Raw genomic sequence first — 12,164 nt, 5'->3', positions numbered from 1 at the left:
AATACCTACGAATAAATCTAACCAAAGAGGGGAAAAATCTATACACTGAAAACTATAGAAACCTTATGAAAGAAATTGAAGAAGACACAAAGAAATAGAAAAAGATTCCATGCTCCTGGATAGGAGAACAAATATTGTTAAAATGTTGATACTACCCAAAGCAATCTACATATTCAATGCAATCACTATCAAAGTAACACCAGCATTCTTCACAGAGCGAGAACAAATAATACTAAAATTTGTATGGAACGAGAAAAGAAAAATAGCCAAAGCGATCTTGAAAAAGAAAACCAAAGCAACAGTTATCACAACCCCAGACTTCAAGCTATACTACAAAGCTGTAATCATCAAGACAGTATGGTACTGGCACAAGAACAGACACTCAGATTAATGGAACAGAATAGAGAACCCAGAAATGGACCCACAAACGTATGTCCAACTAATCTTTGACAAAGCAGGAAAGAATATCCAATGGAATAAAGACAACCTTTTCAGCAAGTGGTGCTGGGAAAACTGGACAGCGACATGCAGAAGAATGAACCTAGACCACCTTCTTACACCATACCCAAAAATAAACTCAAAATGGATTAAAGACCTCAATGTAAGACAGGAAGCCATCAAAATCCTCGAGGAGAAAGCAGGCAAAAACCTCTTTGATCTAGGCCGCAGCAACTTCTTACTCAACACGTCTCCAGAGGCAAGGGAAACAAAAGCAAAAATGAGCTACTGGGAACTCATCAAAATAAAAGGCTTCTGCACAGCGAAGGAAACAATCAGGAAAATTAAAAGGCAACTGACAGAATGGGAGAAGATATTTACAAATGACATACCAGATAAAGGGTTTGTATCCAAAATCTATAAAGAACTTATCAAACTCAACACCCAAAAAACAAATAATCCACTGAAGAAATGGGCGAAAGACATGAATAGACACTTCTCCAAAGAAGACATCCAGATGGCCAACCGGCACATGAAAAAATGCTCAACATCACTCATCATCAAAGAAATACAAATCAAAACCACAATGAGATACCACCTAAACCTGTCAGAATAGCTAACATTCACAACTCAGGCAACAACAGATGTTGGCGAGGATGCGGAGAAAGAGGATCTCTTTTGCATTGTTGGTGGGAATGCAAGGTGGTGCAGCCACTCTGGAAAACAGTATGGAGGTTCCTCAAAAAACTAAAAATAGAACTACCCTATGACTCAGCAATTGCACTACTAGGCATTTATCCATGGGATACAGGTGTGCTGTTTCGAAGGGACACATGCACCCCCATGTTTATAGCAGCACTATCAACAATAGCCAAAGTCTATTTGGAAAGAGCCCAAATGTCCACCTATGGGTGAATGGATAAAGAAGATGTAGTATATATATACAATAGAGTATTACACAGCAATCAAAAAGAGTGAAATCTTGCCATTTGCAACTACATGGATGGAACTGGAGGGTATTATGCTAAGTGAAATTAGTCAATCAGAGAAAGACAAAAATCATATGACTTCACTCATATGAGGACTTTAAGAGACAAAACAGATGAACATAAGAGAAGAGAAACAAAAATAATATAAAAACAAGGAGGGGGACAAAACAGAAGAGACTCATAAATATGGAGAACAAACTGAGGGTTACTGGAGGGGTTGTGGGAGGGGGGATGTGTTAAATGGGTAAGGGGCATTAAGGATTCTACTTCTGAAATCATTGTTGCACTATATGCTAACTAATTTGGATGTAAATTTTAAAAAATGAAAAATAAAATTAAAAAAATAAATAAATTGATATAACCACTTAAAAAAATAAACAGACTTATCATTTAGAAAAAAAAAGAAATGAAAGTGCCAACATAGTAAAACATCTGGCAAAAATTAATGAGTATTAACCTGTAGGTAAATATGGCAGACTGAAAATAGGCACTTAATTTCAGTCACCCTTGAAATCCTACTAAAATGGCAATTTACACCTGGCAGTTTAGCAAAAGAATATAAGATAAACAAAAATGTTTTTAAACCAGCAAATCAAGGGGAGTTTAACAGTTTAAAAAAAGTTGATCAATGTAATTTGCCATGTTAAGAAGTTAAAGAAGAGGGGCGCCTGGGTGGCTCAGTTGGTTAAGCAGCTGACTCTTGATTTCTGCTCCGGTCATGATCTCACTGTTCATGGGATTGAGCCCCATGTGGGGTTCTGAACTGACAGTTAAGATCCTGCTTGGGATTCTCTCTCTCCCTCTCTTTTTGCCCTACCCTGATTTACATGCTCTCTCTCTCTCTCAAAATAAATAAATAAACTTAAAAAAAGAAGTTAAAGAAGAAAAATTGTACAATCAGTTCAATAGATGTAGAAAAACATGTGATAAAATTCAACATACTTTCATGATTAAAAAGAAAAAGCTCAGGAAACTTAAAACACAAGGGATCATTTTTATAAAAAAATAAATAAAAATCAATCTTAACCCACAACCAAACATAATTTTTAATGCAGAGACACTGAAAGTTATCTTTTTGATGTAAGTAACAAAATAAGGATGCCTCTGTCTCATTTCTTGTCAACATTGCCCTAAAGGTCCTAGCCAAAACTATAAAGCAAAATGAAGAAATATAATGTATAAGGGTTAAACACAAAATACAACTGTCATTATTTGCAAGTGTTATGATTGTGTTCCTAGAAATACAAAAATAATCTAGTGATAATTAATTCAGTTTAGCAAGGTTGCTAGATACAACATCAATATAAAATTTATTTCTATATATGAGCAACAAACATTTAAAAAACAAAAGTTAAAATAATATGCCATTTATTGTATTATCAAAATTTAAGTAATTAGGAATAATTATAGCCTAAGATTTGTAAGGCGTATATGGCAAAAGACTATGAAATTTTAATAAAGAAAGTTAAAGGAGACCTAAACCAAGTACAGAGACTAAGCACATGGATTTGGGGGCTCTCTATTATTAAATAACAGTTCTCCACAAATGTATCTACAATTTCAATGCAATTAAATAAAAATCTCAATAGGTCTGAAGAAATAATAACAAGCCAATTCTATAAAAAATATATATAATACAAAAAAAAAAACCCAAGACTAGAATACACAAGAAACAATTATAGTAAGGACTTTGGCTCTACCAAAAATAAAGATATTAAAGTACAGCACTTAAAAGAAGGTAGTGGAGAAAGAATGAAATCTGGCCATTTGTAGCAATGTGGATGGAACTGGAGAGTGTTATGCTAAGTGAAATAAGTCAGAGAAAGACAGATACCATATGTTTTCACTCATATGTGGATCCTAAGAAACTTAACAGAAAAGCATGGGGGAGGGGAAGGGGGAAAAAAAGTTACAGAGAGGGAAGAAGGCAAACCATAAGAGACTCTTAAATACTGAGAACAAACTGAGGGTTGATGAGGGGTACAGGGGAGGGGAAAGTGGGTGATGGACATTGAGGAAGGCACCTGTTGGGATGAGCACTGGGTGTTGTATGGAAATAAATTTGACAATACATTATATTTTAAAAAATAAAAATAAACAAAAAAAAATAAAAGAAGGTAGTGGTGCAAGAACAGGCCAATAGACAAATCAAATAAAATATGTGTGCTCCAGAAACTGACCTACACGTATATGGGTACTTGACTTATGACAAGTCATAATAATAATGTAGAGTAGTTAGAAGTGGGTGGTCTTTTCAGTACATAATGACAGGAACGTTGAGCATCCTTTTGGGGAAAAATGATATTGGAACACTTACTATGCAATGAAATCAAAATCAATTCCACCTAGCTTATGGCACTGAATAGGAAAGGCAAAATAATAAACCCTTTTAGAAGATAATATAGGTGAATATTTTCAGAACTTCAGGGTAAGGATATAGTCCCAAACAAAACACAAAAAAAAGTATAAGGCTAATATTAATTAAAATATTAATAAATTTGACAAAATTTAAACTAAATACTTCTGTTCATGAAATTACACCACCAAAATAAACAATGACACTCCAGGAGTAATGAATGCCCTTTGTATCTAGATTGTAATCTCATTATACTATTTCTCCAAAAAGAGAACCAGAGCACCTTTTAGTGATGGCAGTTCCAAATCTGTAACACCAAATGTACAGGATGAATCAGAGATATCTTGTCCAGCCTGAAAGCAAGAAAGTTATCAATGGCTACTAGTGTCATACTGAAAGAACACAGGAGCCAATTAGAAGGGGCTCATACTGACCAAAGATGGGACAACTTAAGCATCTAAAAAAATAATGGCTCCAATGAATTGAAGTATATCAAATATATACAAATCCATTTTTCATAATGATAGTCCAAAAATAAAAACTCAAAAATAAAAACTCAAATCTAAGAATTACTATGAGTGGGAAAAACTGGCATTATGTGCCTCCAGACATGATGGAGAGGAACTATATAGCATTACACCTATATACTGACAACAGAGATTTGGAAATTGACATTAAAGAGGATTACCACTTATGACAGCAAAAAAATAACAAATACTTATGGTGACCTTGGGTTAAGTGGAGATTTCTTAGATATGATGCCAAAAACAATTCATAACAAATTCATAAATTGGACTTCAACAAAATTTAAAACTTTTGCTCTGTAAAAATACACCATTTTTCTTTAAATGAAAGAATGAAAATTAAATAAAAGAATGAGAATGAAAAGGCAAGAGACATACTGGGAAAAATCTTTGCAAAGCATATATCTGATAAAAGACTTGTATCCAGATTATATAAAGAACACTCAAAGCTCAGCTATAAGAGAAAAAAACAAGACAATTAAAAATTAGGTAAAAGATTTAATCAGATATTTCACCAAAGAAGATCTATAAAAGGCACATGAAAATGATTTCAATATCATTGGTCATTAGGGAAATGCAAATTAAAAGCACAATGAGGTTCCACTAGAATGGCTAAAATTTAAAAGACAGACTTTATGAGTGTGGGTGGGATGTAGAAAACTGAAACTTTCATACACTGCTGGTCTGCATGTAAAATGGCACAACCACATTGAAAAACATTTTGGCAGTTTCTTTAAAAGTTAAACATATACCGCTTCTGCCAATGTGTTATTCTGGTGGTGGTGGTGGATCACCCTTTGCCTGGCAAAATGGACACTGAGGCCATGAGCAGATACACCAACCCAATGAACTTTGGTTGTCCTCTCCCGTCTGACTGTGGTGCTGTTGACCATTGGCATGTTCTTCACTGCCTGGTTCTTCATTTATGAGGTTACCTCCACTAAGTACATTTATCTACAAACAGCTTCTCATCTACTTGGTGGCCTTGCTTTTCATGGGCTTTGGAGTCCTCTTCCTGTTGCTCTGGGTTGTCATCTATGTATGGGCTCCCAATGGTTCCAACCAGGTGGCTTCACTGAATATCTGCTTTTGCAAATTAATTTTTTTACTATTGCTGGAAGTGTCCCATTTGCTGCTCACAATAAAGGCAGATGTGTGACCAAAAAAAAAAAAAAAAAGTTAAACTATACCTATAATACTATCCAGTCATTTAATTCCTAGGTATTTACCCAAGAGAAAGGGAGATACATGTCCACACAAAGACTTGCACATGAAGCATATGGCTTTATTTTTAATAGCCAAAACGTGGAGACAACTCAAATGTCTATCAGCAGATGAATAGATAAATTGTGGTATATCCATACAATGGAAGGCTCAGCAATAACAGGGCAGGAACTAGTGATATAACAACATGAGTGAATCTTAAATTACTTATGCTGAATGAAAGAATCACTGTGTGATTCCATTTACATAAAATTCTAGAAAATTCAAACTCATTTATAGAGATACATAGAAGATCAGTGGTCACGTAGGAAGAGTAAAGTGGAGGGATTAACAAGGGTCATAAGGCTGGTCACAGGCCCATTGCATGGTGTCAGAGCACCAGTAAAATGATGACAGCGTAAAAGTGGGAGAGGAACGAGCAGCAGTGATGGGATTGCATAAAAGAAATTGATCAATTGAGTAAATCTGTTAAGGATAATGGAATCAGTTTCCTGTTGGGAGAAAGGGAGTAAATGTGTGGAAAGAAGGGAAACTAGAATGAACCTTGTGGTGCTAAAATAAAATTAGAGTTGTCACTGTAGATTCATAGTTTTCAACACATAGATTGATAGGTAAATATAGATGTAAATGTGTATTGTTATATGTGAATATATTTTATTTTATTATTTTATTTTGTTTATTTAAATCCAAATTAGTTAACATATAGTATAATAATGGTTTTAGGAGTAGAATTTAGTGATTTATCACTTACATATAACAGTGCTTATCCCAAGTGCCCTTCTTAATGTCCATCACCCATTTAACCCATCCCCCCATCTAACACCCCTCCAGCAACCATCAGTTTGTTCTCTGTATTTAAGAGTCTCTTAGGGTTTGTCTCTCTGTTTTATGATATGTTAAATAAGCCAGTCAGAGAAAGACAAATATCATATGATTTCACTCATATGTAGAATTTAAGAAACTAAACAGATGAACATAGGGGAAGGGAAGGGAAGGGAAAATAAGATAAAAACAGAGAATGAATATTATATATATATGATATATATGCATACATATGCATATATACATACATATATACATATAAATGTATACATACACATACATATATTCTCTAGCTATGTCCACTAAGAGAACATGTGAGCAGTAATACCTTCAAAAGCAATAAGCACATCTAGTATGCAGATCTTATTCTCTAAATCCACGAAGTGGAATCTTGGAATTAAATTTCTTGGAGAAATAGTCAGTTTCAAGATAAGGTCAGGAAAAGTAGAACATGATCCTGGAATATTCTTTCTTTTTGTGCCAGAAAATAAGGAATGGCTTAAAGAATGATGGTGATATGTCAAAATGGCAAAGACCTGTCTTGAAGGGACTATCCCACACATCTGGGATGATTTAAGCATCACAGTAAATCATATGTTAAAGCACTATAATCCTTTGAATAAAATTGGAAACCATGACTCAACATAAATTTAAAAATTAATAAGCTGAGTTTCATAAGATATTTAAATGAGGTACTTCAATATGATCAAAGAATCTCCCCACAAAATATCTGTTGATTATAAAGGACAAAAGAGTAAATTTGCAGCTGAGAAGGCTAGCAAACTTAACTACCTTAATCAAGTGATCAAAACTAACAACATCAATAACAGAACAAATAGAAACTATATGCCACCTGGTAGAATGCAATGAAAAGAACATAACATCACTTTTTTTTAATTTTTAAAAAATCTTTATTTTTGAGAGAGAGACAGAGAGACAGAGTGCAAGCAGGGGAGCGGCAGAGGGAGAGGAAGACACAGAATCCGAAGCAGGCTGCAGGCTCTGAGTTGTCAGCACTGAGCTCAATGTGGGGCTTGAACCCACTAACGGGGAGATCATGACCTGAGCTGATGTCGACGCTTAACCAACTGAGCCACCCAGGCGCCCCATGAACATAACATCACTTTTATAATTTTCTTGGCAAAGATGCATAAAGTAAATATAATCAAGAGTAAATATCAGATAAGCTTAAATGGATCGACATTTTAAAAATAATTGACCTATAATCTGCAAAAGCTTCATGGTTATGACAGTCAAAGAAAATTGGAGGAACTGTTTTGAATTGAATTGAAGAAGCCTCAAGAGTGTGTGATTCTGAACTGGAGGTTTTGAATTTTGGAATTGCAAATTAGGGAGTAGGTATAAAAGACAGTATTGAGACAATGTGCAAAACTTGAATGGAATCTAAGGATTAGATGGTATGGTACCAATGCTAATTTTCCTTGATAGTTGTATTGAGGTTATACAATAGAATGTTCTTGTTTATAAGAAACACATACTAATCTACTCCTGAAATCACTGGTTCACTATATGCTAACTAATTTGGATGTAAATTTTTAAAAATAAAAAATAAAATTAAAAAAAATAAATTTTTAAAGAAAAAAAAAAAGAAACACATACTAAAGTATCCCAGAAGTAAGGGGCATTATGGAGAATTATATGGGACATATTAGCAGTTTATTCTCGTATAGTGTAAAAAAAATTATGTACCATATTTTCAACTTTTCTATAAATTTATTTCAGAGAAATTTCTTTTTTTTTAAAGTTTATTTTTGAGACAGAGAGAGACAGAGAATGAACAGGGGAGGGGCAAGAGAGAGGGAGACACAGAATCTGAAATGGGCCCCAGGCTCTGAGCTGTCAGCACAGAGCCCGACGCGGGGCTCGAACTCACGGACCGTGAGATCATGACCTGAGCTGAAGTCGGACGCTTAACCGACTGAGCCACCCAGGCGCCCCAATTTCAGAGAAATTTTAAATGGAAAATTAAAGTCAGGCACTATATGTATGTGTGTGTGTGTGTGTGTGTGTGTGTATATATATATATATATAATATAAATACATGTATTGTGGGTGTGATTTAATTTATCTAAAGTTAAAAAACAGACAAAACTATTTGTTTAGGGATGTATAATTTGGTGGCAAAACTAAAATGAAAACCAAGAAAATTAATACATAAAAGTTAGGTTAGTGGTTACCACTAATGGCATGGGAGAGGATGATGATTGAGAAGGGAAATGCTTGGAGCTTCTTGGGTGCTGGGAATCTTGTACTATTTGACCTAGGTGATAGTTAAACACACGTTCATTTTACAAATATTCATTAAATTGTACACTTATGTTTTATGCACTTTCCTGTAAGTTTGTTGTATTTCATAGTATAAAATTGTGAAAAGGAATTTTAAGAAAGAAAACAAAATGAGACAATCACTTATCTGAACCCTTTGGGGAAGGATATATTTCAAATTTTAGATTTTTTCAGATTTTAGAAATATGGTGGATAGATATATTTTCTATAACTCCCCAAGTGGATCACTTGCTATAATCACTATAATCAAACACATCAAAATTTCTTCAGCAAAGCATCTAAATAATCACACCAGGTAGCATAAGTAAGAACTATAAGTAGCCAGATATGTTCAAATCAGATGTTGCTGTCAAATGAATTTTCTGCCAATGTAAAATTTTGTTTTATTTGGTTTTGGTTTTGGTCTTCAGAGCTTTTTGAATTTTGAAATTGTAAATTAAGGATTGTAGAGGTGTATTAACTTTATAAAATGTACAGAAAAGGAATAGAAATAATCATATGCTATGCAGTGCAGCTATGAAAAGCACTTATATACTAAATGACATGCATAAACAGTGAAAATTATTCAACTGAAAACAATGGTATAACCATATTGCAAGATTGTACTGGGAAGTACATATTAATAATATAACTTTTATTTCCTGAAAATTGCTAGTCTGTATGTATGTAAAGAGAGATAAATCCCTACATAGATACTGCCTAAAACTGAAAAAAGAGGCAGCAATACAGGCATTATTTAGCAACATAGAGTTAAACACCAAGACATTCTAAAAAAGGTAAAAATGATTGTTTCTACATTCTGGAAAATGGGAGAGTGGTAAGAGAGAATCATAACTCTGTTACTTTTCATAAGCCTCAACGGTTTTATTTGGCTCTTTAAATTGTGTGGAAGAGGGGCGCCTGGGTGGCTTGGTTGGTTAAGCGTCCGACTTCAGCTCAGGTCATGATCTCACGGTCTGTGAGTTCTAGCCCCGTGTCGGGCTCTGGGCTGACAGCTCAGAGCCTGGAGCCTGTTTCAGATTCTGTGTCTCCCTCTCTCTCTGCCCCTCCCCTGTTCATGCTCTGTCTCTCTCTGTCTCAAAAATAAATGTTAAAAAAAATTAAAAAAAAAATAAATTGTGTGTAAGAAATATGTAAACCTTTTTAAAAAAGTAATTGTTAAGTACCTAGTATGTTCAGGATACTGTACATAAGTAAGATATAAAAACTATTCTCAAAGTATTCTATTTCGGGTCAGCCATGTATCCATAAATAAAATGACCAGGACTACCAAATGTATATGATAACAGTCATTGGAGGTTTAGCCAACAGCAGTTCAGAAGAGGGCAGAGAATGATTATTAAAGGAGTATTCCTGAGATGAGACTTAAAATGGGTAGAATCAATATTTGTGCTCATGTTACACCCTTGCTAACAAAAGGGCTTCCACTCTGGTCTGAGATTTGGATATCTGAAATGAAGACTTGGGGAAATGATATTGTTGATGGGGTCTTCAATTGGCAAAGAAATGGAAATGCCATTAAATAAAAGCCAAAAGGAAGGCAAAGAATCACAACAAAACAAAAGTATATCTTTCTAACATTAATTCCAGAAATAGGTGGTTTCCACTTCATTCTACTAGAGCAGTGGTTCTCAACTGGGGGCTATTTTGTTGCCTTGAGTATATCTGACAATGTCTAAAGATGTTTTTCAGTGGAGAAGTGCTACTGGCAAAGTGGGTAAAGGCCAGAGATGCTACTAAACATCCTACAATGCACAGACAGCACTCACAACAGAGGATTATCCCATGCAAAATGCCTGCAATGCTGAGATTGAGAAACTTTGTCCTAGATCATCCAATCCTGTTCCCTGTGCAGAGGTGGCCTTAGAAAGAGGGGAACAGGAATTGGCACAGGTATTATATCTTAAAAGATTCCAGGAAAACCTCCTAAGCACACTTGTCTCCACGGGTTGATTACTGGTACTCTAAAGTTTACCATTAAAAGTATCCCTTTGGGTTAAAATATTGCATATCTGGAAGTTCCCAATTAAAAGGAAGAAGTAACCCACTAAAGCAGCAATATCAAATGAGTTTCATCTTAACACTGAATCTGACCAACTGGAAGGGGTTACCAAGAATACTATGTTAAAAAGATTCTGAAGACTCATTTGGGTTCTGTATAGGAAAGGACTATGGCTGACTCATGATATGTAAACAGACACAGGAGAATGAGTGGGGACATGTCCTACATGTTTGCCTTTAACATCTTCTATTGAGTTCAATTATCAGGTCTGTTTTTCAGCTTTGTAGGGAATCATTGGAGAAATAAAATTCTTGACTGCAAAATTAAAGATGAGTATGGTAGATTAAAGACTCTAGAAAGATGTTCATGCCCTAATTTCCAGAACCTGTGAATAAGTTACGTTACACAGCAAGAGAGAGTGAAGACGAAAGAAGGAATTAAGGCTGACCTCAAAATAAGGAAATTATCCTGGGTTATTCAGGTGGGCCCAAAGTGATCACAGACATAAAAATTGAAAGTAAAAGGAGGAAAGTAAGAGTCAGAGTGAAATATGATGACAAAAGCAAAGTCAGAGAGATATATAAGAGAAAGCCTCCACCAGCCACTGCTGGCTTTGAAGATGGAAGGGAGCCATAGGCCATGAGGAAAGCACGGAAAAAGCAAGAAAATGGATTCTCTCCTAAAATCTCCAGGAAGGAATGCAGCCCTGCTGACACCCTGATTTTAACCCAATGACACCATTTCAGACTTCTGACCTTCAGGACTGTCTGATAATAAATTTGTGCTGTTTTAAGCCCTAAGATTATGGTAACTTGTTGAAACAACAGTAAACTAATGTAGTGGGGAAGCAAAAAAATTGGGGAGAATTATCATTAGCAATATTGGGCCAAATAGGGAAAACCAAAGTAGGGCTTCAATGTGGTGAACTTTGAGCCTCTAGAGGGTAGCAGTATAGTTCTGAGAACTGGCAGATAGGAGTGATAGACCCCAAGGGGAAAGGGTCCTGATCGAAAACAGTTTATGACAAACCTGACTTCTTAATTGTGTTCCTAAATACAAGGTCCCCAGGGAAAGATGGGAGTAGAGCAGGTTTTCCTTGTAGAGTCTGGCAGGTAGATTCCTGAAGGAGGAGTAGAGACTTGCTGAATAGCCCAAGGGAATCAGGTCATTTTATTTTTCCCATCAGGCACTCTAGTTGCCCTAACATAAGCCTGGCCAGCATCTTACCTGAATTAACATGAGGGACAGCCTTCCCAACCAGCTCATGAGTTACAAATCTGGGACATTTTTGAGGTTTGACTTGAAGTTATTCCTGCAATCCTTGAATAATTGCCATCTCCACTCAAGCCCAATGCATGTTTTATTTGTGTAAAAACTCTTAGCCAGAGTCCTTTATTACTTTCAGTTATATGACTGATTACCTTAAACCACACTAGCAGTAGCACAAAGGATCAAAAACAGAAAAATCTGCTTACGCAGTCTTTGGACCTGAGAACCAAGTG

At 35.4% G+C, this 12,164-nt stretch overlaps 1 pseudogene; it reads left to right on the top strand.

Annotated features, from left to right (window-relative positions):
- The first annotated feature begins 4,762 nt into the window (after nucleotides 1–4,762).
- LOC122492774 lies at nucleotides 4,763–5,485 on the top strand (annotated as a pseudogene).
- Nucleotides 5,486–12,164: the final 6,679 nt, after the last annotated feature.

The sequence above is a fragment of the Prionailurus bengalensis genome, chromosome D2, assembly GCF_016509475.1.
Source record: "Prionailurus bengalensis isolate Pbe53 chromosome D2, Fcat_Pben_1.1_paternal_pri, whole genome shotgun sequence".
Classification (NCBI taxonomy): Eukaryota; Metazoa; Chordata; class Mammalia; order Carnivora; family Felidae; genus Prionailurus; species Prionailurus bengalensis.
The sequence above is the reverse complement of the archived record's forward strand: the minus strand, read 5'-3'. Positions and strand labels throughout refer to the sequence as shown.